Source organism: Pteropus medius, unplaced genomic scaffold (assembly GCF_902729225.1).
Source record: "Pteropus medius unplaced genomic scaffold, Ma_sr-lr_union100, whole genome shotgun sequence".
Taxonomy (NCBI): Eukaryota; Metazoa; Chordata; class Mammalia; order Chiroptera; family Pteropodidae; genus Pteropus; species Pteropus medius.
In genome coordinates, this window is record NW_024354911.1 from 14,652,161 (window position 1) to 14,659,352 (window position 7,192).

Sequence of the window (7,192 nt, forward strand, 5' to 3'; positions counted from 1 at the left end):
TTACAGGAAAATCAGAATAATTGCAAGAGAAATGGCAGCATTAGAATCCAATTCCTAATGAGATCACAGATTTAAGAAACCATCACCCATGGCTACTAAAACCATTAGATGAAAGATATTTGGGAAATTTAATCAAGGGATCAGGCTGATACCACCTGAACCTACTCATCAATCTTAACATCATTAAAGAGCAATAAGATATAGGTGCCTCTTTGTATGGTGTAGTGAGCAGTACACAGCATAATTCATGAAGATTTTTTTAAAGGAATTTAATGTGATCAAACCTCTATAGCCTCATTTACAGTAAATTCAGGGAATATAGAAACAAGAACATGTTAAATAACAGCAGAAGAAACAATCAGCCAAATCCAGAATCTGAGAAATTCTACAGGACAAATGACCCAATGTGTTCAACAAGTAAATGAAAAGAAAACAAAGAAAATTGTTATAAATTTAAAAGAGAGAGAAAAAAAAAAACTTAATATATCTAACAAATGAATGCAATTTATGGATCTTGTTAAGATCCTGATTCCAACACAGCACAAAAAGATATTTTTGAGAAAACAGAACAAGGACTGAATGTTAGATGTTATTGAGAAATAAATGTTAAATACATTGGGTATGTTAATGTTATTGTAGTTATGTTTTTTAAAAAGTTCTTGTGTATTAGAGAAACATGCTTCAGTATTTATGTGTGAAATTATTTGATGTCCAGGATTTTATAAAATCTTCCAAAGGTATTCGGTCACTTCTTATGCAATAAATTACATTACAAAGTAAAAGTTGAAAATCCATATTGATTTTAAAGCACTGCTCAAGATAAAGAACAGTTTGCTGGTGGTAAAGACGTAGCTCTTGGTACTCTATGATTCACAGCAAATCTCAATGGACTATAACTAGTTCTGTACTAGTTGTGTGTAATACATGGCCTACAAGACACCATTATGCCTGGATTCTTAAGTTCATGGAATTTGTGCACAAAAACAGTTTGAACTACCACCTCTGCACTCCATCTTTTCCTTGCAGATGATCAGGCTGAAAAGATGATATAGACTAATAGTGATACTTGTTTGGGCTACTGGAACAAACCTGTCCGCTGATTTTTCCCATTATTCCCCCATATCACTCTTTGTGGTCAGCAAAGTTCAATTATGTTGAATTGCCAAGACTTGCTTAAATTTTCCCCATACAAGGTTCAGATTGCATGTGGATCACTATGTCACTAACAGATTAATTCTGTCTTCCCCATGACCACTGCTGAACCGTTAAGTCCTCCCTCATAGCATGCAAGCCTACACATTTTAGGACCATCTCAAGATAGCCGTAAAATGAAGAAAGAAATCCCTACCCTCTGGTGACTATAACTACGGATATGGTCCCCTAGTGTTTCCAAGCTGCTAGAGTAAGAATCCAGAATTTACTATGTTGAAGAGTCATCTGGTTGAAGTCTTGCTCATTTTGTGTCCATTTTGTTCTTCTGCCCAGCACAACTGTTTGCTTTCCATGACTATCTTATGTGAAATGGCAGGTGAGTGATCAAAATAATCAGAGGGTCCTTATGCAACTGAAGAGGCTGTTTTGCAAGTTAGTAAAGTAATTCTTAGGTTGTCACATACTTTTTCTGTGATACGTCGTTTAAAATCTGCATACTAAGGCCTGAAATAATAATGTAATTGAAAGCTCGGTTTTATTCCCAAAGTCATTTACAAAAGCCTTAAGAGTCCAAACCTACTCACAGCAAAGCAATTTATGATTATATTAACTACCTCCACTTGAAAAACCATCTCTGTTTAATTACTGATCCTCTGCTCTGCATTGATCAAATCCGAAGCCATGGTTTTAGAAACTGAAAATCAACTGAATGTTGATTGGATGTTCAAATAATTCATATTTCAAAATATATCTGCCCTTGGTGGTTTCAAAATGAAATTCATAGAAACACTTTTGGTATATAATGATCTTATGAAGCAAAAATCCAAACAATATTTTAGTTTCTTCAATAGTTTTAAAATGTTTGTTATAACAAGGTTCATAGTTTTGACAAGGCTTATATTCCTTGAACAAAAGAAGACCCAGTACCTCATAAATATGTATTGGCTTGTTGATTTGGATATGTTATATTTATTCCCAAATCAATTTTACCATTCCACCAAAACAGTACTGTGAATGTGAGAACACTTGGCTGGGCAAGCTTGTATAATTATTTTTATGTGAAAACAATTATGGAAACAGTGGTTGGAAACCAATCTATGTGAATTCTTTCCAGTCCTGTGATTCTATGTCTTATTTATACCTTTATAAGTAGATATGGCTACCTATCCAGTCTGTGGAAGAAACTAAAAAAAAAAAAAAAAGTCATAAGATGTATCCCAGTTTTCTAGCTCCTTAGTTTCCAATATCTTAACTGAATATGAATCCAGTGCAAAAGTTAAGTTTGTTGTCCTGGAATACTAATCTTAAAGATACAAATTTCTTTGCAAGGGCTGACACCATAGGTAATTACAGGTTTTACTGCAGGATAACCAAGCTTGGTCTCTCTTTTCTTTTCTCTCCCTTTTCCATACCATTCTTCACTTTTCTCCAATTCGAAAACCAAATCTTTATCTTATTTGACTTATATAATCATGAATAAAAAACAACAGTAATGTCTATAATTGCAAAATTAAAATAAGCATTGCTTATAAATGCCATAATAACAAGAACCAAAAATGGAATTACTTCTCAAATACAAACCTAGATGTCACTCTGCAACTCTTTATGATTTTCTCTTACGTTGTTTTTCTGTCTTCATCTGACTCTGTTCATGTTTGTTTCTCCTGTCCCTTACATTTTTTTCCCTTCATTTTCATCTCCTTTTCCTGTTCCTTTCTTCTCTTTCACCCAATCATTTATAACAGAGAATGCACTATTTCTCCTCCCTAAAATTTTCCCTATCTTATATTCCTCATTTCAAGTAGTTATAAGTATGTCATCATATAAACACCCATATCAGAAATCCAGGAGTCTTCATGGACTCCTACCTCTCTCTCATACAATGCCCAGGTCCAGTCACTGAGTCCTGCTTATTCTGCCTCTTAAAAAATGGAAATAGTCTCTGAAATATCCTCTTCATTCTCATTGTTTATTATTTATCAGCTCTTGCCTATACAATTGCACTATTCTTCATTTCTTCATTCCTCTCTCTCCATTCTATTAGATAAGAAGTGCAATCTAATCCATACACGCTCCCTACAGCAAGAATCATTTCCCTAAAACACATAAGATCAAGTCTCTGCCATGTTTCAAATCTTCCAGTGATTCTGTTGTTGAAGTTCGTTAGCGTGGTGCACAGTATTTGTATTTGTCCTATGTCCACCCTTCATACTACGTTCCACACCATTACCTTCAACCCCTCCTCTCTACTCTCTCCAGACACAAACATTCCACTATACTCCAGAAATCTTAAGTCATAGTTTCCTCTTTTATATCTCCATGTCTTTGTGCATATGCATATCCTTCTTTGTGTTATAATGTTATCACTGTGTTTCACATATTATAATACATAACTTATCACAATGTATTATAATTATGTATCAGTTAGACTCCATTCCTTGAAGATGAAAACTGTAACTTAGACATCATTTACCTGGCAACTGATACAATGTCTATCCCATTATAGATACCTGACAGGTACTTGTTGAATGCCCTCAAGATAAAAAGCTGCTCTAAACATTTGTTACTTGTTAAATTCATCATATATTGGAACTCTCAACTTGAATCTAGGCTGTTTCCAACTGTGAAAATTCACATTTTAGTTGTTAATACAGGTTTGAGAGAAGCCAAAGCCTATTTGCAAGGGGGTTGAGGAGCTTCCTAGGAAACAACTCAAGTGATGCTACTTCTGAGTCTAGAACATTTCTAGAAATGTCTAGTAAACTCGAGGGATGGCTTGATAAGTACTTGCTTGTAGGAAACCAGATATGTCTCCTGGAGGGAAGTAATTAAAAGGAAAACTGACTCTAAATGTCAGATAAACGTGGTGATTGTGGGTACACTGTTGTCCACTCTATCCCCACAAAAGTCCTTAGACACATGCTAGAAACCGAATGACCACAAACAAAAACTTAAAAAGTCAATTAACTAAAAGTGCAAATCATAGAAGTGCAAGCCACATTGTTTTAAGATTCTCTAAGAGCATACGACAAAGGGAAGAGATCGTTTCTCCCCCAATTATCCTCTGATCCAGTCAAGGCAAAGAAAACGGTCATACTCAAAGGTGCCATTGAGGACTACTTAGCCCCATACTGCGCTGCTTCACCACTAAGCAGCATCCTGGTCTGTGCTACAGTAAACTCCTATCTGTCCAATTCCATGACACCATGTTCAGCGCCTAGCTGAGGTGAATGTCTGATGGAATAATGGTGGAATCTGGAAGAAAATGGAGTTTTAGCAGGACGCTGGGAATGTCGATTGATAGCACATTTATAAGATATGTCTGGGGAATTCCCAAATATAACTAAAGGAAAAGTATTTATATTTATTTTTCAAATAGGGACACAACCAAAATTATGTCATTTTCAACTTTAGCTTATTGACTAACAAATTGGTTTTATAACAGTGTTATTCTTATAAAATAGTTCTATTCAAAAACTATTTTAAAAAATTATTCTTAAAAAATTACATTTATCCCAGTACATTAGAACAAAGTAAACATTGCTTCTTTATAATTATGTGAGCATTAACCATAATGTAAGCAGAACAATCATTCTTTGAATATATTTATGATATTTTTTAGCTGTGTCTTGTTTCTAGTACCATGTTTTCAAAATGGTTCTGTTTTGTTATATAAAATGTCTGTAGTCATCTTAAAATTACGTTTTGTGATTAGCAAACTTGAAATTGTTGAGACTTAAAATTGACTTTTTCTGTAGATGATAATGTTTTAATTGAGAAGATACTCTCTAGATAGATACTGATGTATCTAGAAAATGCAAAAAAAAATTTCTAAATAGAAAATATTCTCAATTCTAATTTCGTTGTTCATATTTCAGTGTTTGAATACTTCACCCCTACTATTTCTATTCTTTTGCCTCCATTCAGTCTTCCTCTTAAAAATATTTTATAAGAAAAAGCTTTTCTCTATTATTCTTTTAAATATTTCATCAGAGATGGATGCAGCCAAATCGTAGGCCTTCTTTTATTTCATTACAATAAAGAATATGTATTTATCCAATTAAAAATCATAGCGTATATCACTCTAGCCCCTTCACCAATCATTGCCACATGTGTATAATACTGAAAAATAAAAACGTTGCTCATCACTTTAGAAACTAAGAAAGGTATGAAATATCCATTCTGAACATATTCTACAGCAATGACATTGAATGAGAAAGATTTATGTTAACCAATATGGAAAAAATATCTCTGAGATACATTGTGAAATAAAAAATAGCAAGTTGCATGACAGGTTCTATAATAGGCTGAATAATAACTCCAAAGATATCAAGTCCTAATCCCCACAATCTATAAATATCACCTGTAAGGATATTCAAAGGTCTTTGAAGATGAGATTAACTTAAGGATCTTAAGTGGAGAGATTACCATGGATTTTCTAGGTTGGTCCTAAATACATTCACATGTGTCATTGTGAGAGAGAGAAAGACTTGACACAGACACATACACATAGAGGAAAAGGCAATGTGAAAATGGAGCAAAAAGATGAAAGATGCTGGCCTTGAAGACTGGAGTGATGTAGTCACAAATTAAAGAATGCTAGCAGCCACCAGAAGCTGGAATAAGCAAGGCACATATTCTCCTATAGAGACTTTGAAGGGTACACAACCCTGCTGACACTTTGTTTTTAAGCCAATGATACTAATTTTGGGCTTCTGGCTTCCAGAACTGGGAGGGAATAAATCTCTGTTGTTTTAAGCTATCAAGTTTGTGGAAATTGTTACACAAGCCATAGGAAACTAATACAGGTACATATGATACAATTTATATTAAAAGATACATAAACACCAATGTTTTATTTTCTACAGAGTTACTGCGATTTAAATTTCAAAAGTTCAACCTTCAAAAAGTTAGGGAGTTGTTAGGCTACATTATATTATGAAAGTTTGAAATATTTCATATTAAAAAGTCTAAACATGTGCCCATAATTGCTTCAGATCATTTTTTAAGAAATAAAATGTTATAGAAAATGTTGAAGCTCTCTACATTATCCTCCTCAATCTCCTTCTCTTCTCTTTCCCTACCAAACTAACTATTATCTTCATCTTTCCCTCACATGCTCCAGAACTTAAAATCCACCCCACCTTTAGTTTCGGCAAAGTTTAGTTTAATCTCTCCCCTCTATTGCAATAGTCTTAAATAAAGGCTTCTTGTCTAACTTTTCCAATGCAATATATCTTTAGCAAACATGGTTCAGTTATTATTATTACTTGTTTACAATACTCACTAACAATATTCAAGAGTTCCCAATTTTCAGCATGAAAATCAGTACATCATGAGGTTGAGCTTTTCAATTTTTGCCAATTTTATATGTACAAATTACTAGTCAGATGCTTAGGGAAGATAATTGGCAATCTAGAAATTCATACTCTGCTAAAAATTATCATTTAAAAGTGAAGTCATGGGGGTTTCCAGTCAAGAAGGCAAAGTGGGTAACTGTTGTGCTCATCTCCTCCCATGACCGCATCAAAATTACAACTAAATTATTCAACAATCAACCTGGAAAACCATCAGTAGACTAGCTGAACAGAATCCCTATAACTAATGACAAAAAAGAATCCATGTGGAGATTGGTAGGAGAAATAGAGATGCTAAATGAGCTGGTCCTGCACCCATATGTGGTGGCTCAGAATTTGGGGGAATAATTCAGCTGCAGAGGTCTCCCCTGCCCCAGGGAGCAACAGGTCCCATCCCCACACCAGGCTCCCCAGCCCAGAGCACCAGTGCCAGGAAGAGAAGTCCCCACATCTGGCTCTGAAAATCAGCGGAGATTCTGTCTGGTTGAAATAAAGGTCTGCTGGAAACCCACACGTGCCCTTAAAGTACTTGCACACAGACTCATTCATTCACAAACACTTACCATAAGTTCCAATGAAGGGACAGCAGCTCTAAAGACACCAGAGACATAAGGGGAGAAACTGAATTACGCAGCTTTGGGGTGAGGGCTGGAAGGACCTACTGTGTTGAGCCCTTCCCCTCC